This window comes from Herpailurus yagouaroundi, unplaced genomic scaffold (assembly GCF_014898765.1).
Source record: "Herpailurus yagouaroundi ecotype Mexico unplaced genomic scaffold, PumYag 141, whole genome shotgun sequence".
Lineage (NCBI taxonomy): Eukaryota > Metazoa > Chordata > Mammalia > Carnivora > Felidae > Herpailurus > Herpailurus yagouaroundi.
Window position 1 is genome coordinate 16,721,769 of NW_024412396.1, and position 26,171 is coordinate 16,747,939.

The 26,171-nt window shown below is 35.8% G+C and overlaps 1 pseudogene; it reads left to right on the top strand.

The window, feature by feature from the left end:
• Positions 1-19,036: 19,036 nt before the first annotated feature.
• Positions 19,037-26,171, top strand: part of LOC121031384 (retinol dehydrogenase 14-like) — a 16,931-nt pseudogene continuing 9,796 nt past the window's right edge.

The following is a 26,171-nucleotide window of genomic DNA, read 5'->3' on the forward strand; positions in this document are numbered from 1 at the left end:
AAAGTCACATAAGAGGTGAGGGCTTTATTTTTAGAGAGAGATAAGGAGGTTTTCAGTGATCATAGCAGGAATTATCTTCTTAGCACACCTCTTATTTCCCCTTTAGGCAGTGAGCTGGTCTATCTCTTCTAATGAATGAGTGGTGGTAGCAGTAATAAAAATAATAGCTAATGCATTGATGTTTATTAATATTAATAGGCTAACATGCATTGCACACAGATTTTTGCATGGATTGTCATGTAATCCCCATTATTATTACCCATTTAAAGATGAAAACATTGAAACATACAGAACTGAAAAATTCTCCCAAAGACCTGGGACTCAAATAGAGAAAGCGTAAACAACTAGGCCATGACTGCTAAGAATTAGTGGCCACCGACCCACAGGAAAAAGTAACCAGCCAATGGGCACATGTGATGCATGGCTCTGGGCCTTTGTCTTTGGCCAAATCCATCAGAGGTATCCTGTTCTTTTATCTGACTTCTTGTCCCACCCTGGGCCAGGCTCTGCCTTCACACTTAGTTTTTCCAGCTGCCCGAGGCTGAACACCACTACAGTTTACCCCTCTTCCTACTTTTCTTACTCCTTTCCCTGCACCAGCTCAGCTACTCAAAAAGGAAACAAAGTAAGTGGCATAGTCCTCATGTCCTGTGAGATTCCAGGTGAGAGTTGGTTAGTCTAATTAACCATTATTGGTGCTCCAACTGCAACCACTTTAAACTTTCATACTTAACCATAACTGTTTTCTGTTACACAAGTGTTCAAAATGTGAAAGTTTCTGAAAAGTATAAACAGTGCTTTCAGAGAGCAATTTGTTTTGGAATCCAGGTTCACAGACTTTAAAACTAGGAAAGATCTCAGGGGTCACCTGGAATTACCTCCTCACCCTAGAGCCCAGGGAGCTCTAGTGACCTGGCTGCAGTTTCACATTTAGTTCATTCCAACAATAGGACACAGATTTTTCTGACTTCCCTTCAGCAAAAATTTGTTCAGCAGAAATTTATATATATTTTATATTTTTTTATATATCAGGTACTGAGGGTACAAAAGGAACATAAAATCTAGTGCTCTTTCTACTCATGTGTCTTGGTTAGAGTCAGGTTGTAAACATTTTATGCTGAGAGCATCCTTGGCTGATAAAAAAAAAAAAAAAAAAAAGGTGATGTCTCCAGAGTCACAGCAAGACAGTTCATTGAAAAGAGCAATGTTTCTCTTTCCTTTAAAAGAGAGTTAGCTTTTAATATGAACTGTTGGAGCAGGCAAAGGCTTCATGAAATATTTATTCATATATTCATAAGATAATCCAAACCCCCTTATTTTATCAGTGAAACCATCAGGAATCAGTGAAGCTACCTGGTTTTATGTTCTTTCCACCATACCTGTACCTTCTACCTTCTTCTGGTTAGAAGCAAAACAAATTTTTCAAAAAGAAAGAGTATGACATCCCAAGATGCTATGCCTTCCCAATCACAGAAACTTTTTTGCAATTTCCATCTGGGAAAGAAGGATGAATCAGAAGAGAAATAGGCATAAGGACACTGCATACCTTCCTCCGACAATTTTTTTATGTTGGTTGAGAAAGGAAAGAAATGAAAAGACAGAAACAGTTTTAAGAACCACTACCTAAGCAAATGGCAGGCGTGATACCATCTGGATGGTTTCTGCTGGCAACATTAAGTAGTTACATGATCTTTTGACCTAGCATTAGATGTTTTCTCTGAGCTGTGGAAAATCTAACACAACCCTGACTTGAAGATAAAGATTAAAGATGGAAAGGTTTTCTAGCCCCCATGGTCAATGCTGACACCCAAGGATAATAATGCTACAATGACAATTTTCTTTCTTTCTTTCTTTCTTTCTTTTTTTTTTTTTTTTTTTTTTTTTTTTTTTTTTTTTTTTTTTTTTTTGAGAACAAAAACCTGCAACAGGTCAAATTCTTTTTGTGCTTTATTTTCTAAACATGCAGCTAGTCCTATATTCTGATACTGTTTTCTATATAGCATTATCACTATTTCTTGCCTTCTCCTTGAAAACTGACTATTCATTATTTGCCGGTATTTGGAGACCAAATTTCAATCAATGTGGAATGTACTCCACTGACATACATTTGACAATCCCCTGACTCTCAAAGATGCTCCACAGTGGAAACATAACTGTTACTGAGGGGTTAAAGCCAGTCTCGAGTCATTTCTCAGGCTTTGTGATACGCAGGAGAGCCTAAACGAAAGCATGAATAATGTTTTTTAATATACCAAAGGCTGACTGCCTTAAGTTGTTTTTCTCCCTGCTTGAACCAAAGCACAATAGAAGTTAAGTGTTTTATGCAATTCAAAATCCATTTCAAGACAAATGCCAACACTAAATTATGAATACTTTAAATAATGAAAATATGCATAAAAATATCACATTTTTAATGCCCACAAAAGTAGTAAATATTGGATAAAAAATAGACCCCTTCCAAACTATGAATATCTGGAAAATAATTTAGTAATGAGTATGGAGACAGTTACTTAGCATGGAAGTGCCTGTTAGAGTGACAATATCAAAGACTGGCTTTATATTTAGATTGTGAAGATGGCTCTCTCTTGTGATTGTTTTCTTTAAAAATATCTATTGAACACCGTGTGCCAGTCACTTTCATATGAGGAGACTAGATCTAATATTTATTGAGCACCCACTATGTACCAGGAACTCTACATATTGACTTCACTAAATCCTCATGACAATTCTTTGAGCCAGATATTGGTTTGAGTCATGTGAAATTTCCATTTTCATAGGTCAAAAAGGCCGAATATTAGAAAATTCTTAGAGTCTGACCTGAATGTTAATATTTTTATTTTATACGTGGTTCACAGAAAAATAAATAAGTTATAGTTTATATACCAAATACATGGAAGTGTTGGGACTTCAAACCAGACTCATCACCCAACTACATTTGACTTTACCTTAAAAACTGTTATTAAGCTGAAAGGATCCCACAGCCCTCCAAACTATAAATCAACTGCCCCACTCCTATCCAAGCCAAAACACCTGAATGGTTTGTGTCTTGTCTTCAGTTTACAGATTTGATTATATTAAAATCCTAATTTCTCTACACACCTATTGCCCTTATTTCATTAGCTTCATTATGACTATAGTCATTGTATTTTTTGAACCAAACTTTGGAACACATGATCAGAGAGAAACACAGATATTTATGAGGAAAAGGATATAAAATAATTATGATTGATTCCACTGAGAAATTCTGGAAGAATGCTCTTTACAAACACATCACTTGCACACACTGTAGTTTAACTGTTTTGTAGGTGGCTGGCACATTCTACTTGTGGCTCCCTTAGGGCAGGTTTTATTTTACTGCTATTTGTGGAACACCTGTAATTTTGCACACAAAAACACTAGAGCACTTCTAGTGGTAGACACAGGCAATTGGGAGCATGTTGGCAAGCAGTGTGCTAGACAGTAGGACTAAGACATTCTCCTTTCTTTCAAAAACTCTGCAGAAGTACTGAGCACTCACGGGACAACTACTTATCAAGTACTTTTGATGCATAAGGTATTTTGTTAGATGATGTATAACATATGCTGTATATGACATGCATAATATCTTCTAAGAAAAGGGAAAGATCTGATCAAGTCTTGAAAGTAAATTAGGCAGAGGATAGTTAAGATCCATGGGTCTCAAACTAGCATGGATCAATATTTCCTGAAGGGCTTGTTAAAACACAGATTGCTGGGTCCACCCCAGAGTTTCACATTCAGTAGATGTGAGGTGAGGCACAGGAATTTGCATTTTTAACAAATTCCCAAATTGTGCTCATACTGCTGATCTAGCAACCATGCTTTGAGAACCACTCATATGGACCACTGAAGATAGAGGAAGTAGAATGAGCAATACCACAGATGATGGAATCAACATAAGGAGTCTGGCCTGTCTGAAATATAAATATAGCTATTAAGCTGCTCTGACTTGCTCCATCTGAAGACAATCTACCTCACTGCAGCCTGGGGCATTCTCCTAGATGTGCACAACCTTGGCATCTGGCAGAATGAGAGACAGTTGAAATCATTCATCCAAGTTAGAAGCCTTAAGCGAGTATCCAACAGGAGTCACTCCCTTACCTCCTATATTCCTATTGTTTGTCTCTGTAGAGTTCTTTATTAAGGTCAATTGAGTCTTTAGGCCTCCCTGGGGAAAAAAAAATATGTAAGGTACTCAAGGGTCTTGTTGCTTTGTAAGACTTTTCAAGAACTCTTACATTGTAATTTAGCCATATAAAGCTAAAAGAAAGCTATAACTTTATTTCACAACTATTCAAAAGCTTGTTTCCAAAAATCTGTAGAAATCAAATTTTCTAATCTCCCCCCCACCTCCAGTAAAGCCAGCCTTTAATCTACTCTGTCACTTTAATCTACTGTGTTTTCCGGTGAACTTTAACTTCAAATGATACAAGACATTTGTCTCACAATCTCTCACCAGTTACAGGCCTCTGCATATTTAAGCCTCATCTTGTGTTGTTGATTTAAACAAAGTGACAAGTCTGAGGCTTAATTAATATTTTCTAGATTGATTAATGGACCTTGATCCACACACTACAGCTCAGCTAAGACATAGTTGAGCTCATGTTTCATAAAGCACATTCAGTGAGGTAGCACTACTACATGTTATCTCTGTCTTACCAAATTGAATCCATAAAGTAAACAGAGTGACTAATGGGCAACTCTCATAATAGAGACTATATTATCTGATTCAGTGGGGAAAAAAGACCCCCACAAATAAAACCTTACATCATCAAAAAAGAAATCCTACCTCTATGCATCTTTTTCTATCTATCTACCATCCATCTATTACCCACTCTATGAACAATGATCTTAATTCATAGAGCTCAGTTTTAATTCAGCAAGGACCAAACTAAAAAAAAAAGTTGTCAGGTGTCAAAAAAGCAGTGGAATATCAAGGACAATAAAATGAAAGAATAAAAACAAGAAGGCAGATGACAAAAATTGCCTTACTAAAAAAAGCAAAGAGGAATTGTCATAATATATTTTAAAGGTAATAATAATAATAAAGCTATTAAAAAGTCATTTATACTTTTCCCCTTACAGAGAGACATTAAAAGTTCTGTATAAACATGGGAAAGAGCTTCAGAATTCCCTTTTCCTACAGATGAAAGGACCTACTGCCCAAGGGATTATTTGCATTTTAGAGATAGCCCCTAAGTTTTCACAGAATGTCACAGTGAAACAGAAGGAAGACCTCACTCTTCCAGGGATGTTCTGATTATTTACTTAGGATTATGTCTGCTTTTTAAAAAAACGTAATCACTTATAATGTGGAACACGTCTAAAACAGAATAACTTAGCATTAAAAATATACAGTAAGGAGCATTCTAATTAGTAACTAGAACTATACATTTCCCCTAAAGACAAAAAAGGATTTAAAAATTTCAGGTTAGCAAAAATGACTCTTCAGTTTGGCCACATATCAGTACATATAAGCACATAATTCTTTGTCCCAAGGTATTTTCTCTTAATTTATTCTATTTATATGACCTACAATAAAGTTGAGTGCAAGCAGATAAGCAAATATATGATTTGCATTTGTGTACAATAAAATGTCAACAATTTAGAATCAACTAAATTAGACTCCCATAAGTTAACCAGGTTGGGACTGAAGTTTGGACCATCTTTCCAAAATAATTTACTAAGCAAATCAATAGTGCAAACACAATTACAAGACACTTTTTAAGCACATTATTATATTAATTCTTCGTGTGCCAATGATACTCCCAATGGCAAACCAGCCTTATTTATTTTTACAGTTAAGCACAGAATAACCTTCACAGCACTTGTTAGTTCCCATGCCTATGTGTTTTTAAATTACTCCATGTCTTAAGTGATTTGGGCCTCACAGACAAATCCTACACATGGTGCCTGTGTTTCCTCCCATCATCGTAGGTTTGCCCCCAACCACAACAGCAACACAAGAGCGCTAACGCCTGCTCCCATGGAAATCAGGTGGAAAACTCTGAGTCCAAAAGCAGAGGAAAAGAAGAAACTGGGAGAAGTAAGGAGTCAGACCCCAAAGCAGCCTGTCCTTCAGGAACAGCCATCCTGCACTGACCACCACCCCTCGCAAAGGCTCTCCTACTGAGCTGTGTGTTCATTTCCTAGGACTGCCGTAACAAATTATTCCAAGCCAGGTGTCTTTAAACAAGAGAAACTTACTCTCTCACAGTTCTGTATGTCAGAAGCCCAAAATCAAGGCTTTCCAGGGCCACACTCTAGAGGAGAAAGCCCTTCCCTTGCCTCTTGCATCCGTGCTGTGGCTCCTGGTGTTCTGTGGTTTGTGACAGCATAGCTCCAGGCCCTGCCTCTGTCTTCACGTGGCCTTCTTCTCTGTGTGTTAGCAGACTGCTTTGTAGCTGACAAAGCTCCCCCATTTGATAGTGATACTCAGTAAATGAGGTGCTAATATTTTCATTTTGCAGAAGAAGTAGCTGAATTCAGAGGGGGCTAAGATTACTTAGATAGGTAGAAGGAGATTAGAATATTAATCAAACTCAGGTTCAAATCCTATGATATTCCTACCATACCAAGCTATTCCTCTCTTCTCTCACATACATACTGGCTAAAATATTTTCAAGACGTTTTTCCATGGTCAGTGAATTACCACTCATTACCAATATATGGAATATCAAGGATCTTCTTTTATCTAAAAGAACCAATATATTCCTGAAGTGGCTTTGGACAGGTTCTTCAGCTAACCCAGACAGTGGTTCTCAACCATAGATGCACATCAGAATCTCCTGGATGTGGGGCCAAGCCCTGTGTATGTTTAACCCAGTAATTCCGTCCAGGTGCAGCCAGAGTTGAGAACCCTAGGATATGGGATTTTAGACCTTAGTTTACTATTTGATATATTGCACACACACATGCACACAATGACTTTTCATTGTTATGGTTTTCTAAAAGCAAAAGTAGCAATCCCAACAACATCTTTTGTACAAAAAGATAACATTTTTAACCAAACTATTGTGACAATAAAGACACTAGTACAATCCTGACTGTCAGATCTACTGCTGGTCACCAGGAGCCCTGGATACTACTCAGGACATTCTCTCTTCCATAGAGTGTCTAGGCTCTAGGGTCCAATTCTGCGATGAAGATGTCCAGTGCTCTGCTAGGGAGAAGACAGACAGATGTTTTTGTCCCTGATTCTAGCTATTTCATCACTTCTGTGAATGGGTTATTTTAGTAGTTTCTGTAAGCCTAAGGGCTTTTATTCACCATGTCTATAATTACAAATCAATCCAGTTGCCCAAAAAGCAAATGTTTGTAGTATTAGTTCTGAAGAAACATTTATCCGGTGCTCTTAATAAAACAACAGTTTAACTACAGTGAGCAGTGTTCAGAGACACCTGTCCAGTAGGCATAATATCAGTTTCACAGTGTGGGTTGTCAGTGTCCATCAAAGTTATGGTATCCCATGCCAGCAAAACATTATAGAGTAACTCAGCTTAAAGTATTCAGTCATTTAAAAAAACAAAAGCAAAAAGCAAAAAACAAGAAGGTCCTGCCATTTGCAAAAATGTGGATGGACCTTGAGGGCATTATGCTAAGTGAAATAAGTCAGAGATAACAAATACATATGATGTCACTTATATGTGGGATCTAAAAAAGACAAAACTCATAGAAAAGGAGATTAGACTCATGGTTACAAAAGGTGGGGAATGGGGGAGGGGGAATTAATTGGAGGAAGGTGGTCAAAAGGTATAAATTTCCACTTATAAGATAAATAAGTACTAGGGATATAACGTACAGCATGGTGACTATAGCTAACACTGCTGTAGGCTACATGGGAACACTGTTAAGAGAGTAAGTCCTAAGAATTGTCATCACAAGGAAAAAATTTTTGCTTTTTTTACATTCTCTTTTTATTGTATCTGTATGAGGTGACGGGTGTTAACTAAACCTACTGTGATAATCATTTCACAATACGTGTAAATCAAACCATTATGCTGCACAGCTTAAACTTACACAGTGCTGTATGTCAGTTCTATGTCAATAAAACTGGACATTTTTTTTAATTTTTTAAAAATAAGATAAAAAAAAAAAAAGAATTTCACAAGAAGACAGGTGGCCTAAAGGCCAAGTGGTCTGCTCCTGAATACATGGATAGGAGGACAGCTACAGCAGCATTTCTTGAACTGGAGTCCATACCCTCACATCTCACCCTCACTGAAAAATTACGTACAAAAAGCTGAATGTGAAATTCAGTTCAGTTTGTACACATCAGAATTTTTCAGGGAACAATGCCTATGTAGATTTATCAGATTCTCAGAGGGGTTTGTCACTCCAAAAATGACTTGGAACCACTGTTATCAAAGAATACACAGTCTGTATGTTTTCCTATAAATTCCTTTTCTCTCAAATGAGATTTGACAGTCCTTTGTTCACTCACATGGCCTTATCCCCCAGTGTAGATCCTTACATGACACAAGCTTTCAATAAATCTGTACAGGGTAAATGAAAGTTGAACAGGAGAGAGTGTGTGTTCACATTGGCTGAAAGGACCTGGAAGTGATGCCTTCTCTGTGGCTTTAACAATCACCTGGCCTGAGGATAGTTGAAGACCCTGCCAAAGAGGTCTTGAATAGAAGGGGAGTAAGAAAGTGTCCAAAGGCAAGGCCCAAACTCTCCCCGGAAGTAATTTGTAAATATCTCCAGTACTTAGATAAATGAATGATCAAGGGCTCAAAGTTCCTCACCCTACATCAAGATTACCATAATTTTAGTGGCATTTATATCGCTTGCCTACAGAAGTATGCCAGCCTATCAAATTATGTATGTGTGTTCGATGGCAATGGATGGCAATATTGATATACATTTTCCTCTTAAATGGACTGATCACTCATTTAGCTGTCATCTCGCATCTGCCACTGAAAACAGAGAAGACAAATTGAGTCCATTTTTCAAATTCGGCAGAGTTATTTATTTTGTTAGGCATAACATATTCATCTCTGCTAGTTTTCGTATGGCAGCAAGAGAGTCAAGCCATCCAGTTGTAAAACTAATTAACAGAAACAACCTTTGAATTACTAAGTCTCATGTTGCTGACAGATTATCACAGGAGTACTGAGTTGTAAAAATTATTATTAAAATAAATCCAGGTTTTCATTTTATTACAGGAAAGGGATTTCTAACCACAAATTCTTTTTTAACTGAGGTAAAGCTGGTATATAACATTTTATTAGTTTCAGGTGTACAACATAATAATTTGATACTTGCATGCATTACAAAGTGATCACCATAATAGTTACCATCTATCACCATTGACCCCCTTCACCTTTTGTACCCATCCTTTAACCTCCTTCCCCTCTGATAACCAGCACCCCCCATTCTGTTCTCTGCATCTATGAGTTTTATTTTGTTTGGCCACTTGTTTTGTTTTTTAGATTTCACATACAAGTGAAATCATACAGTATTTGTCTTCGTCTGACATTTTCACTTAACTTTAGTGCCCCCAAGGACTATACGTGTTGTCGCAAATTTCAAGACTCCCTTCTTTTTTTGTGGCTTAGTACTCCATTGTACGTATATATAACATCTTCTTTATCCATTCATCCACTGATGGACACTTAGGTTGTATACGTATCTTAATCAAAAATTCTTTGTTGTTATTTGGCAAGGGGAACTTGCAGTATTTTTCACTTTGTAGTTTTTCTCATGTGTCAAATAACATCAGAAAAGACGTCATTTTGGTGTTCTGCTCAGAAAAGAATAAACTCTGAATAAAAAGAAAGAAAATGATAACTTCTAAATAACCTATACCTGTTCAAGAATATAGATACCTCCATGGTGATGTGACTGGGGAAATTTTCATACAGTTAAGATTTTAAAAATGAATCTAAAGATTATCCTTGAAATATGAATTCTCACCTTCTTTCATGATTTTTTTCCTCCACCTGTTTTCCTTCCAAATGAAAACTCTAGCTATTTAGGGTTCTTCTCTTTGCATCAGAAAGCAGTTTCTACAGGAGCACCATATTGATTTCTCCTTAAAGATCAGAATCCTCTGTTGCTCAAAAACCACTAAATATGTTTACCTCAGAAAATGGAGAATGGGGTCTATTTTGTCATCTCCATTTAAAAGCACTAGAGAGACAGACAAAACATGAACTCCCTGAAGACTGCTCATATGTACTGCTCAGTCACGTGTATCTCTTTCAAAATGCTTTTTTTTTTTAGTGCCCCTTATTCTCTCCTTTCACAAAAAATGATTTTGTACAAAGCTATTATAAAGTGATTTGTTCATTGAAAAATTGCTTGAGGAACAGTATTTTATATATGCTAAGAAGTAACCAGCCAAGTTACTCCACAGTCAGTTTCTAAAACACCTCCAGTCTACCAAGGGCAGAACTACAGGAAACTCAGTGAATATTATTTTTGGTACATTAGCAAGCATTGTAGAGCCATGTCCAGCCCAAGAATGATTCCTGGAAATTAAGTGTATAATTTTCTTGCCCTAAAGAAACACAATTCACAGAAAGCTCTGAGATAAACATGCATCATAAACACCGGGTCCCATACCACAATTGCACAATTCAACCCACCCACCTCACCCTAATGCCAGCCCTATGTGAACCTGCCTTTATTTAACATACTGATACTTTGTACATTGTAGTTTTCTGTGTTAATTTTGATTTTTAAAATATTGTCATCTGAGTAACTATGCTAGTGGTGACAGAAGCATAACATGCAGACTTGTTAAATCGCTATGCTGTACGCCTGAAACTCATGTAACATTGTGCGTCAGCTATACTTCCATTATATACATATATAAATACAATAATATATTTGAATATAAAATAAATAATATATTTAAATAAAATTTATTTATTTATTTATTTATTTATTTATTTATTTATTTATTTATTATCTTCATTACTGAGTTTTCTGGCCTGCCTTTAAGTCTTGCACTTAAGCAAGTACTGCACTCACCAAACGGTCCCAGCCCCAACCATGACCTCTACAGGGTCAGCCCTGAATTTCTCTGCCAGAGTGAAGGATCATGTATAATGTGGATGGTTCTTTAAAATAAAGAATAACTTCAGGGTGCCTGGGTGCCACAGTCAATTAAGTGTTCGACTCTTGATCTCAGCTCAGGTCAGGATCTCACGGTTCTTGAGTTCGAGCCCACATGGGGCTGTGCGCTGATGGCATGGAGCCTGCATGAGATTCTGTCTCTCCTTCTCTCTGCTCCTCTTCCCAGCCTTGTACTTACTCTCTCTCAAAGTAAATTTAAAAACTTAAAAATAAATAAATAAAATAAAATATAGAATAACTTCTATTGTTTTTTCTTCCTACAACTGTACCAATACATATCCATTGTGTTTACTTAGGAAAAAAAAAAGAAAAGAAAGTGAAAACATCCTTAGTCCCTCCACTTAGCAATAACCACTGTTAATAACCTGCTGTATATCTTTCTAGACTGATTTTTATGTTTATGTTAATATGATAGATGATATATAAAAACTGAATATTTAAAAGGCATGGTTATATAACAATTTTCCAGATTAGCCATGATTTAAAAGAAATGGCATCATTTCACTTTTTACAAATTCACTAATATATTTATTTTTTTTAAATACAGTCTCTCTGTGAATGTGGAGGATTTCAGTGTCTATGTACATCAGGCTTTCCTCAGCATTACAAGCAGCTTTCAATTAAACTTTTAAAAGTAAGAAGGAGTAGGCACCGAATTTGTTACAATTAAAGTAAGACTCCTGTCCTCAAATGAAAGTATAATCAAATGGGAGATAATGTCATGTATCCGAATTCATAAATCAGAAACTGATGCAGTGCCCCAAGTAAATGCTACAAACAGCAAGTTCCAAGACTCATTTAAAAGCATAATGATAGTGCTCGCTTCGGCAGCACATATACTAAAAGCATAATGATAATCTCTCTCTCTCTTTCTTTCTCTCTCTCTTGCTGTCTATATCTAAATACATCTCTATTTATCCACTTATCTATCTATACACTTAATCCATAAGTGCTTAACTACAAGTGTTATCACTCCCACTAATATTCCTATCACAAGCATAGTCAATAACATTATGAATTCTGGTATCAGAGAGCCCAGGTTTGACACCAAATGTGTATTTTGGGGAAAGTTACAAGAGTGCTTTAATCCTAAATGTTCACATCTGTTAAGTATCATAAATATACCTATCTTTATGAGGTTGCTGCAAGAATTAAATAAAATAATCTTTATAAATGCTTACCATAATATGTACCATGAGTAGGCATTCTATGCACCTAAATTGTTATAATTGAAGTAAGACTTCTATCCTCAAAGGAAAGCATAAATGGGAGGAAAAGCCATATATTCAAATAATAGAAATGTAGTAATGTAACGTGATAAAAAGAATATATGGCTAAAAATAAGGGGAGTCAACCTTTGGCTCAGAATTTTAAATTCATGTTGTTAAATGGGCTTACTTTATAATCATTGTCTGTTTATGGAAGAACGCTTGAAGTATTAAGCAATATAATAGCCAAAAGAAAATTAATACAGAAAAAAAAACACATAAAATGCCTTCTTAGCTACTTTAGCTTTCCTTTTTCAATTAATTTTCCAATACTGAGAAAAAATAAAATATAAAGAGTGAAATTATACCATATAGTATACCTATTTGGCAAAGGTAATACATAAAAATCAAAACACAATCAGGAAATTATGAACAAAGCTAAGTGTTATAATAAAATAAAATCAATAAAACATAATTGATGTTTACAACATGGATTCCATTTAGGCTTGTATCAGAATTAAGTTGAAACAGTATATACTCTATAAATATTTATTTATTTGACTCTCAGAAACCCTATAAATATCTATAATGAAGGTATATAGAACAGAAAGTGTTAATCCCTAATCTGAAGTTTAAGTTACCACCAGAGAGTGCAATTAGGAAGAATTAAACTGCAACATTACAGAAGTTCCTCAAAAAAATAAAAATAGAACTATCATATGACCCAGCAATTCTACATGTGGGTATTTTCTGAAGAAAATAATAACACTAATTTGAAAAGATATATGCACCCCCATGTTCACTGTAGTATTATTTACAATAACCAAGATATGGAAGCAACCTAAGTGTCCACTGATGAATGAAAGAATGAATGAAATTTCATTCATTCATTCATTCATCAGTGGACACTTAGGTCCACTGTATGGTTCTATATATATATATATATATATATATATATATATATATATACACACACAGAAAGGAATATCAGTCAGCCATAAAAATAAAAAAGAAATCCTGCCATTTGTGATAACATGAATGGACCTTGGGAGCCTTATGCTAAGTGAAATAAGTCAGACAAAAAAAGAAAAATACCATGTGATCTCACTTATATGTGGAATCTAAAGAAAAAACAAAACAAAACAAAACAAAACAGAACAAAAAGTGAGCTCACAGATATAGACCACAGACCAGTGGTGGGGATGGGGAGTGGACAAAACAGGTGAAGGGGGCCAAAAGTTATACATTTTCAGTTATAAAATGAATAAATCATAGGGATGTAAGGTATAGGATGGTGACTATACCTAACAATACTGTATTGCATATTTAAAAGTAGCTAGGAGACCGGATCTTAAATGGACTCATCACAAGAAGAAAAACTAATTATGTATGATGATGGATGTTAACTAGACTTCCTGTGTTGATCATTTTACAGTATACACAAATATTAAGTCATTATGTTGTATACTTGAAACTGAAATAATTTTATGTCAATTATATCTGATTTAAAAAAAAAATAAAAGAATCAAACTGAAATGATAAGACGTCATCTCTACCAACAACACCATCCAAGAGACTCTCAATCTCAGATTGACAGTTTCAAGTGCATCCAAAAGCCTAAGTATAAAGGTATAAATTCAAGGAAATGTGACAAAATTGTGATTCTAGCCATTTAACCTTATTAATTATGTGGTGCCTTGCGTGAAGAAAGAGTGTGCTATCATAAAAGGACTGAACAGCACATTATAAAAGGGGAAATTAGAGGAACAAAATTCTAACACCATTCAGAGAACACCTTGATTATCAAAGAAGAATGTTCTGTCTCTGTATTGGTTGGAGATCTATAATAAAGAAACATGGGTCAGATTAATGTAACTTCATGTCATTCATCATCAGCCTCATTTACCCAAATCCATTTATTATGGTGCCATCATGAATATAATGAGGTTTCCCAAGTACAGTTATGGCTGCCTCCTGCTAAGAGCTCCAGTGCCTTGGGGACCCTCAGGCTCTGCCTTCTACCCACCATTTTATTTTATTTAATGTTTATTTATTATTTTTGAGAGAGAGATAGAGACAGAGACAGAGTGTGAGAGGAGTATGGCAAAGAGAGAGGGAGACACAGAATCTGAAGCGGGCTTCAAGGCTCCAAGCTGTCAACACAGAGCCCGATGCAGGGCTTGAACTCATGAACTGTGAGATCATGAATGACTTCAGCCTAAGTTGGATGTTTTAACCAAATGAGCCACCCAGGTGGCCCATCTGCCTACCATTTTAAACATACCCTTTACATTATATATCTCTGCTTTTAATTCCATTCCTTCAAACTATGTTTCTGCCACTCTTCCCAGACCCTCTATAATCATCTTTCCATTCAGTTTTATCTTGAGTTCCATTTTTCTTATTCCTTTTGTCCAAAAAATAACCCATATCTGAATTATCCAAAGTTGTATGATTTCATTACCTAATGATGCCCTTTGATTTGTGTAATATCCCAGCCATTTTTCAGAACTTGATAGATTGTAATGTACTGTCACTTTCAGAACATGTGGAATAATTATCTATAATGATGGCAGTTTTGTCCATCTCCAAATTGTTCTTATATGAGTAGTTCCAGACTAGATAAAATTAATGGAGACACGATTGAAGGAATCAAGGAGTCTCTTAGCATCTACATTGGATTTTGTCATAACAGAAAAGCAAGATAGTATTCAAAGACTATTAAATTGTGTCAAAAGGATACAAGCATCAAACTGAAGAGTCTAGCACTGGTGAAAGGAGAGATAATTTGAACATCCATGATAATAACAACTTCAATATTAAAACATCAAAGCTATTATTATGAATACATAATCCTTAAAAAACCCACTTCTGTCCTTTAGGATGTACTAAGAAACGTGTCATTTTGTAAATGAGTAAAGAATCTAACCTTTTATATATAGACTATACTCAGGATAACCAAGTTGATGAAAGGAGTTTACTCTTTTAGAATTATCCAAGCTAATAAATTAAGAAGGAATGACAAACTTCTGCCTCCAAACATAATAAAGTAAAAAGGATTTGATTTTCCCTTCTAACATAAACAAGCAGATTAACTATATAAAATAGTAATTTTTAGATATTAGACAATAGATAGTGAAGAGTAGTTATCTTTAAGAGTGAAGAAACAAATGAGGTTAGCCCTACCAATGCCTCCAGGTCACTGCCTAATTGTTCAGGTCCTGCAGGGAGGGAGAATCCAGATAAAGCCCTACAGCCTTTATGAGTTGAAGAGATAGTGACCAGAGTCCAGAGAAGCCAAGGCAGTTACAGCTTCTGAGGCACAGTCATAGAGAAAGAAGCTACAGAGAGAGAGAAACTCAGAAATATACAGAGTGATCCAATTCCCTTGAATCTAAACACACACACACACACACACACACACACACACACACACACACACATATATGAACATACATACATACATACACACATACATATATGAATAAGAAGATGAGGGTGGTAAAAGAACCAATGGAAAGTAACAAACCAAAATTCACTAGGGCCAGGAATTGTTTATATTCCCACCAGCCACAGTGGAAAGACCTCACAATACATTGGCATCAGATAAAATTCTCTTGAGGGTATTACATTAACTAGTGAAGTGAAAATAATCCTAGACTAAACACTGCTCTTGACCCATTCTAACCAACTTAAAATCAAGCCAAAGAAAGGCCAAATTGATTCCAAATAACTGCATGTCAGAAAAAAAAGTCCAACACTTCCTAAAGGGATGAAATAATGTCTAGGACTCCAGAATGTAAAATTCACAATGTTTAGCATCCAATCAAAAATTATGAGGCAAGCAAAGAAGCAGAAACATCTGAGCAATAACCAGGGGAAAAAAAAAATCAACCAATTGAAATAGTTATAAATGACAGAAATGATGGAATTAACTGATAAAAGTCTTAAAACCCTTACTATATATTCTAAATGTTCCAGAAGGTAGAGAGAAACATGCATATTATGGAGACATAAATGTAAGATATAAAATACAGCCAAATAGAAATTTTAGAGATTACAAAAAAATCTCTACAATAAAAACTACAGTGTAAGAGACTGATAATATATTAGATATTGCAGAAGAAAAGACTGATAAACTTGAAAAGATAGAAATAGGAATTACCCAAAGTAAATCACAGAGTACAAACAGACTGGAAATAAAATAACACAGCCAAAATGACATGTGGAGAAACATCAGGCATTCTAAAATTTATCTAATTGTAGTTCTAAAAGGAATAGGGCATCAGAAAAAAATATTTTAAAAAACATTATCTGGAAAATTTCCAAAATTGATTAAAACTATATATCATAGGGAAATAATTGTCCCTGGGTCTCTCACATTCCTACATTACAACCAGAGATGCTATCTTTGTTCTGAATTGTTTTGAAAGATGTTTGCATAGCAAACAACCTTAGAAGATAGACTGTCTCCCTCTAGACAAAAAGGTAGGTTTGCTTACAGTCTTAGAAGGTAGAGATATTACCACTCTCTAGTGCAAAGGAAAGGCATGCTTCCTGCTCATTATAAAGATTTGGGTTACCTAAGCTTAGGGACCTTGTCTATAACACTACTTACTTGAACATTCAGATGTCTCCTGGACTGCATCACATCACCAGTGTGAGAACCGGAACTAAGGAGAATGCTCATACTCTACCTTATACCTGTGCTGTGAATAATAAAGTACTCCTTGGAACTCTACTAGTTTGCAAGTTGGGTAAGGTCTCAAACCATTTCACATATGGTTTTGACATATATTCATAGATCCAAGCTGTTCAACATATTCTAGGAAAAAGAATCGTAAATCGTAAACCACACCAAAGAAGATCACACTCAAATTGCTCAAAATCCATAATAAAGAAAAAATATTAAATGTAGTCCTAAAAAAGGCACATTGTATCCAGAGGAATATAGTTAAGATTGACTGAAAATGTCCCATAAGAAACTCTAGAAGCCATAAATTAATAAAGTAAATTTTTAAAGTGCTGAAAGCAAAAAACAACAAAAAAACAACAAAACAAAACAAAAAAACAGGAAAAATATCTTTCAAAAGGAAAGACAAAACAAACACTTCCAACAAACAAAAGTTGATGGGTTTCATTGCCAGCAGACATGCACTACAAGAAATATTGACAAAATTATTTAGGCTAAAGGAGAAGAATGCTATTTAGAAATTTAAATCTACAAAAAGAAATAAAGAGAATCTGAAATGCTAAGTATGTGAGCAAATATTTTCAAAATTTATTTGTCATTTTTAGTCACCTTAAAAGACAACTGACTCTTAAAAGCAAAGTTAATAACAACGTACTGTGGAGTTTACAGCATATGTAGAAGTAAAATGTAAGACAATAATAGTACGAGAAAGATGAGGGAGTAAATGGAAATATACTTTGTGAGGTTCTTTATATTGAGGGCATAACAATATTTGAAGGTTGGCTATGCTAAGATAAAGATATACATTGTATACCCTAGATCAACCACAGGAAAAATAAACAAGCAGCATAACTGAGACAATGGTAAAGAAAAAAAGAATCATTTAAAATATTCAGTTCAAATGAGGGCATAAAAAGGGGGGAAATGAACAAAAACCAGATGGGACAAATAAAAAAATTACAAATTGGTAGATATATACTCATTGTATTAATAATTATATTAATTTTAAGTGGCCTAAACACTCTAATCAAAATGCAAAGATTGTCAGATTGCATGAAAATAGAAGTCAACTATATGTTGGTCATAAGAAATATACGTAAGGGGGACCTGGGGGGCTCAGTTGGTTGAGCCTCTGACTCTTGATTTTGGTTTAGGTTACGATCTAAGGGTTGGTGGGATCGAGCCCCAAGTGAGGCTCTCCTTGATGACAGCAGAAGCCTGCTTGGGATTCTCTCTCTCCCTCTCTCTCTCTGCCCTTCCCCAACTCATATTCATTCTCTCTCTCTCTCTCTCTCTCTCTCTCTCTCTCTCTCAAAATAAATAAACAAAACAAAAAGAAATATAAAAAAGTTAAACATAGAAAATTTAAGGCCAAAGTATGAAAAAAGATGTATCAGGAAAACACTAGCATGGTTACATCAATATCAGAAAATTTCAACACAAGAAATATTCCCAACAACAATTATATGTCAACAAATCTGACAACCTAGAAGACATGGATAAATTCCTAGAAACATACAATCTACCAAGACTATCACATAAAGAAATAGAAAATCTGAATAGACTGATTACTAGTCAAGAGATTCAATTGGTAATCAAAAACATCTCAACAAACAGAAAGCCAGGACAAGATGGATTCACTAATGAGTTCTACCAAACATTTAAAGAAAAACTAACACCAATCCTCAAACTTCCCAAAAAACAGAACCAGGGGGAATATTTCCAAACTCATTTTATGCGGTCAGAATTACTCTCATACCTGAGCCAGACAAGGACACCACAAGAGAAGAAAATTTCAGGCCAATATCCCCGATAAACATAATCCAAAAATCTTCACCAGGTAAAAACAAACCCAGGTCCACAATACATTGAAAGAGGAAGTCCTGTTCTGGGACCGGTGCCCCCTCGGCCCAGTGGCTATAGTAGCAGCCCTCCTGGCCACACTGGGTGGGGCCCAGTTTCCAGTGGCTGCACAGAGGCTAGGACTCTGACCTCATGCACTAGAAGGCTGTGCTGATCGTGTGGCGAAATGCTGTGCCTAGGGGCATGGGTGGTCGTGAGCAGCGGCAAACTTGCATCTACACCAGCAAGCCCAGGAGGCGGCAGGTCAACTCCACCAAGAGCTCTGCCAAACCAGGCTCCTAGCCGGTGCTGGCAAGGTCATGAGGCTTGGGAGCTGGTGGTCAAGGAGCTGGACCTGGCCAGGCTGCACTCGGTGCATGTTTTCTGTCAGGGGATGCTCCAGGAAGAGCCTCGACTAGACGTCTTAAATCAACAATGCAGGGATCTTCCATTGCTCGTATATGAAGACCAAAGATGAGTTTGAGACACAGTTTGCAGTGAACCATCTGGGGCACTTCCTACTCACAAATCTTCTCCTTGGATTCCTCAAAAGGTCAGCTCCAAGAAGAATTGTGGTAGTTTTTTCCAAACCTTATAAATATGGAGACATCAACTACGAAGACTTGAAATGTCAACAAAACTAAATAAAAACTTTGTTGGGGTGCCTGGGTGGCTGAAGTCAGTTAAGCATCGGTCAATTTCAGTTTCAGCCCAATCAGACTCTCTGCCGTGATTGCAAAGCCCATTTGGGACCTCTGTCTCTCTCTCTCTGCCCCTCCCCTCTTTTCTCTCTCTCTCTCTCTCTCTCTCTCTCTCCCTCCCTCCCTCCCTCCCTCCCAAAAATAAATGAACATTAAAAAAAAAAAAAACACCTTTTTTTATAGTTGGAGCAAACTGGCTAACATTTTTTTTTTTTTTAGCCAGAGAACTAGCCCATGGTTTAGAAGGCACAGATATTACTGTCAACATATTACACCCTGGTATTTCACAGACTAATCTCAGTAGATACATACAGATTCCACTGTTGGTCAAAACACTTTTGACTTTGGTGTCATGGGCTTTTTTCAAAACCCCAGTAGAAAGTGCCCAGACTTCAGCTTAATATTTAGCCTCTTCACCTGAAACAGAAGTTGTGTCCAGGAAAGTACTTTGGAAATTGTAAACAGGAAGAATTATTGCCCAAAGCTATGGATGAATCTGTTACAGGAAAACTCTGGGATATCAGTGATGGTTGGCATATTAAAATAGGAGCAAGGAGTGAAAGAGAGCCATTTGTAAAACTGAATGCTCATTATATCTGTAATCAGAAATGGTGTGGCTTGAGTACTTGCTATTTGAAAACACAATTTTGGTTTTATAGTAGTACTGCTGAGAGCTACATAAGTTACTTAAAAGTTATTTTTTGGAGAACATAAAATTTTCAGAAAAGTTTTAAATATATAATAAGCATAATGGATAGTATAATGAGCAATATAATTGTAATATACTTTATAAATTATAATTGAGCAAGCATGGACTACAAATATTAAAGAATCCAGTGACTTAAAGTAAACATCTTGAGAAGTTTTTCAAATATCTTTTGAGTTTCATGGCAAAAGTGTTAAATATTTTTATTGCGGTGCCAGTTTTTGTGTGAAAATAATATGCCTGTTTTGTGTACAATTCTTACTTAGAATAAATTTAAGAATGCAAACCACCAATAGAGTAAAAGCATCCTACACCAAGAAGGATTTGCATCCAGGGATGCAAGGATGGTACAACATTTGAAAATCAACCAATGTGATACACCACATTAACAAAATGAAGGATAAAAATCATGAGGATCTCGTATTGAGGAGGGCACCTTTTGGGATGAGCACTGGGTGTTGTATGGAAACCAATTTAACAATAAATTTCATATATTAAAAAAAATAAAATAAAACAAAATAAAATTTCTTAGACCTTAAAAAAAAAATCATGAGGATCTCAACAGATGTGGGAAAAGCATGTGACAAAATTCAAGAGCCACTTATGATAAAAACTCTCAATAAAGTGGGTATAAAGGGAACATACCTCAACATAATAAAGGCCATGCATGACAAGTCTACAGCTAAATCATACTCAATGGTGAAAAGCCAAAAGCTTTTCCTCTCTGATCAGGAACAAGACAAAAATGCCCACTCTCCCCACTTTTATTCAACATGGTATTGGAAGTCCTAGCCATGGCAATTAAGCAGAAAAAGAAATAAAAGGCACCCAAATTGAAAAGGAAGATGAAAATTGTCACTCTTTGAAGATGGCATGATATTATGTATAGAAAAGCCTAAAGACCACCAAAAAAAACTGTTAGAACTAATAAATTTAGCAAAGTTTTAGGGTACAAGGTAAAATACAAAAACCCGTTGCATTTCTGTACAATACTAATGGATTGACCTATATGTGAAGCAAATGGGACTTTTCAACATTGCTGGTGAATATGCAAAATGCTACATTCACTTAGAAAAGATCTGTAAGTTTCTTACAAAGTTATACATATGCTAACCATAAAATTCAGGAATCCCACTAATGTGCATTTACATTTACCCAAGAGAAATAAAAACATGTTAATGATAAACACTTCCTTAGGTTTTTTTTAGAACTGATAACCTGTCGCTCCTCTTTCATATTAAAATAGGAAGGGGTTTTTAGACATACATATTTCAGTACTTTAAAAAATGAAATTGGGGCGCCTGGGTGGCTCAGTCGGTTAGGCGTCCGACTTCGGCTCAGGTCCTGATCTCGTGGTCCGTGAGTTCGAGCCCCGCATCAGGCTCTGTGCTGACAGCTCAGAGTCTGGAGCCTGTTTCAGATTCTGTGTCTCCCTCTCTCTCTGACCTTCCCCCATTCATGCTCTGTCTCTCTCTGTCTCAATAATGAATAAACGTTAAAAAAAAAATGAAAAAAAAAAGAAATTAATTTATGTCTGGAAGTTGCTTCAAAATAACCCAGGATGGGTAAAACAAACTCACCCATGGGTTTAATACGGTTTTAACTGGATGAGATGTATATGGGGGTTCATTATAGAATTCTTTCTACCTTTCTATGTGGTTTTTGAAAGAAAAAAAAAGTCCAAGAGAGAAATTCATAAATTACTTCCTCTTTAATTTAGAAACCAAAATAATGCCAATTTAAATGTCCTTGATCTTTGAGTAGCAAGTGCCAAGGATTTTAAATGTTAAGGGAGTATTACTATTAGTTTGGAGCAGTTGAATTCCCCTCCTCAACTTCTTGAAACGGGGAGTAGACTGTAAATGTCACTCAAGCTCAAAGATCTGAGAAACTATATTCATTCACCTCTACATTTTATCTTTATTCCAAAATTTTGACAGTCACATTAGTGGAGAACATACTTCTGATGTTAAGGCAAGTATAATTTTTTTGCAGGATAACAACACATTCTCTATGGACTGTCTAATGTAAACTGATTCTAGTCGGCATAACTATTTCATCAGAAAGTAGAAGTACAGGGGCACCTGGGTGGCTCAGTCAGTTAAGCGCCTGACTTCGGCTCAGGTCATGATCTTGTGGTTCATGAGTTCAAGCCCGGTGTTGGGCTTTGTGCTGACAGCTCAGAGCTTGGATCCTGCTTCGGATTCTGTGTCTCCCTTTCTCTCTGTTCCTTCCCCACCCGCACACTGTCTGTGTGTGTGTGTCTCTCTCTCTCTCTCTCTCTCTCTCTCTCTCTGTCTCTCAAAAATAAAGAATTAAAAAAAAAATTTTTAAGAAAGTAGAAGTCCAGTTTAGCACACTTAAAATTCAAATCGTAAAGACACCAGCTCAAAAGGACCCAGAACTCATGATTATAATTGTACCAAAATAGGCAGGAGCAGCTACAAATATAGGAGTCCATCCAATGCAGTTTTTCATACAACAATAAGTTTCAAATCAGCTGGATTTAGAACACACAATCATTAAGTTGGTGCACTATTCTGTACACAAGTACCAAGAACCCTAGAAGTCGCTTTCAGGAGAATCTCAACTAAAGTTGAAAAAACTCATTTGTAGGTGGCAGCAGACATTTGCTCATGGTCTAAAAGATGAGGATGACATATCGTAGGACCTGTCATACTGAAGAGTCTAGAACAAACTACTCTAAAGGCAGTACTAGTAAATAAAAATTCTTATTACCAATTAATATTTTTAACTAGTGCTCCCAGGACACTTCGTTTTAATCATTTTATAGCTAAGCTGTTTAAATTCCACAAAAATTTAGAAATAAAAACCACTGCTTCCTTTTTTATTGCTTTTTTTTAGCCATAGCAGTAACTGGGTTTTTTTTTACTGTACTTATTTCGCTTCATATTTTTTAGCTTTTTATTCAATTTCCAGTCAGTTAATTCATAGTATAATATTAGTTTCAGGTGTACAATTTAGTGATTCAATACCTCCAGACAACACCCAGAGCTCATGACAAGTGCACTCCTTGATCCCCATCACCTGTTTAACTCATCTCCCCACTCACATGCCTTCAGATAACCATCAGTTTGTTCTCTATAGTTAAGAGTCTGTTTCTTGGTTTGCGTCTCTCTTTTTTCCCCTTTGCTCATTTTTTTTTTGTTTCTTAAATTCCACATATGAGGGATATCATATGTATTTGCTTTTCTCTTACTTCACTTAGCACAATACTCTCTAGCTCCATCCACGTCACTGCAAATGGCAAGATTTCATTTTTTTGATGGCTGAGTAATATTCCATTGTGTGTGTGTTTGTGTGTGTTTGTGTGTGCGCCATATCTTCTTTATCCATTCATCAGCTGATGGACATTTGGACTCTTTCCATTATTTGGCTATTATTGATAATGCCATTATGAACATCAAGATGCATGTATCCCTTTAAATTAGTATTTTTATATCCTTTGGGTAAATACCTAGTGGTACAATTGCTGGATCATGATGTAGTACTATTTTTAATTTTTTGAGGAACCTCTATACTGTTTTCCAGAGTGGCTGCACCACTTTGCATTCCCACCAACAGTGTAAGAGGGTTCCCCTTTCTCCACAACCTCACCAACATCTGTTTCCCGTGTTGCTAATTTTAGCCATTCTGACAGGTGTGAGGTGATATTTCATTGTAGTTTTGATGTGTATGGCCCTGATAATGAGGGATGTTGAGCATCTTTTCAGATGTCTGTTGGACATCTGTATATCTTCTTTGGAAAAATACCTTTTCATATCTCTTCCCATTTTTTACTGGATTATTTGTTTTTGGCTGTTGAGTTCGGTAAGTTCTTTTTAGATTTTGGATACTAACCCTTCATATGTCATTTGCAAATATCTTCTCCTTTCTGTAGTTACCTTTAAGTTTTGTAGCTTATTTCCTTCACTGTGCAGAAGCTTTTTATTTGCTGAAGTCCCAATAGTTTATTTTTTTGTTTCCCTTGCCTCAGGAGACATATCTAATAAGAAGCTACTTCAACTGATGTCAAAGAAGTTAGGATTCTAGGATTTTAATGGTTTTCCTCTAAGATTTTACTGGTTCCCTGTCTCATATTTAAGTCTTTAATTCATTTTGAACTTATTTTTGTGTATGGTATAAGAAAGTGGTCTGGTTTGTTTCCATGTTGCTTCAAGTTTTCCCAAAGCTATTTGTTGGAGAGACTCTTTTTTCCCATTGGATATTCTTTCCTGCTGTGTCAAAGATTCGTTGATAATATAGTGTGGGTCGATTTCTGGGTTTTCTATTCTGTTCCATTGTTCTATGAGTCTGTTTTTTTATGCCAGTACCATACTGTGTTGATGATTACAGCTTTGTAATATAACTTGAAGTCCAGAATTATGATGCCTCCAGCTTTTTTTTTTTTCAAGGTTGCTGTGGCTATAAGGGTTTTTTTTCTGATTCCACACAAATTTTAGGATTGTTTGTTCTAGCTCTGTGAAAAATGCTGTTGGTATTTTAATAGGGATTGCATTTAATATATAGATTGTTTTGGGTAGTATAGACATTTTAATAATATTTGTTCTTCCAATCCATGAGCATGAATGTTTTTCCATTTTTTTGTGTGTCATCTTCAGTTTCTTTCATCATTTTATAGTTTTCAAACTACAGGTCTTTCACCTTTTTAGATTTATTCCTGGGTATCTTATGGGTTTGATGTAATTAAATGGGATTGCTTCCTTGATTTTTCTTTCTGCTGCTTCATTATTGGTGTATAGAAATGTAACAGATTTCTGTATGTTAGTTTTTTTGAAAATTTACTAAATTCATGCATCAGTTCTACCAATTTTTTGGTGGAGTCTTTCCTTTTTTTAATTGTTTAATGCATGTAAATGCATACAAACCCCATGCAAGGCGTGGCAGGTACTCTTCTGCAAGTTGGTAGACACTGAAACTTCATTACCTATTTTGCAGACAATACATTAGACATAAAAGATACCTCAGTAATTATCTCCCTAATGAAGGAGGGGGGGAATGGCACTAGTTGTTTCCCTTAAAAAACTAAAACTAATGTGTACTTTCATGAAATGTATTGCATGATTTGAAATAATAGACTCTCCTTGGGTAGGACTAAGAGTTTATATTGTCCAAGTACCAACTTGCTAGAAAAATTAAAGGCTGAGGCTCTAAAACAAGGTTAGGACTTAAAAATTGGATAGTCAGTACTTAAAATACAGTATTTCACTACCTAATAAATTCTCAGTTGCGAGGACTGTTTACCCAGTTCATTGATTAATCATGGAGGCCTTCTGTCCCTGTTCTTCTATTTCATTATCCACAAGAATCTTTAATGAACAAAGAAGTAAAAAGAAATGAAACAGTCATCACCAGGTGAAGGTCATAGGCTAATGCTGGAGGATACAGAATTAATGGGGCCTATTAAGGACTAAAAATTTCCTGTCCTTGGATTTGTTACCCATGTTTTCCCTGACCACAATATCATGGACAATTGAGAATTGCTTACGTTAAAAAAAAAAAAAAAAGGAAAACTTAACCAAAAATTTATCTGAGCAAACACAGGATACAATATTTTAAAATTATACTCTAATTTTTTTTAAGAACCAAAACCCCTGACCAGACATTTTTTTTTTTAATTTACATCCAAATTAGTTAGCATATAATGAAACAATGATTTCAGGAGTAGATTCCTTAATTCCCCTTACCCATTTAGCCCATCCCCCCTCCCACAACCCCTCCAGCAACCCTCTGTTTGTTCTCCATATTTATGAATCTCTTCTGTTTTGTCCCCATCCCTGTTTTTATATTATTTTTGTTTCCCTTCCCATATGTTCATCTGTTTTGTCTCTTAAAGTCCTCATATGGTGGCACAAAAACAGACACATAGACCAATGGAATAGAATAGAAACCCC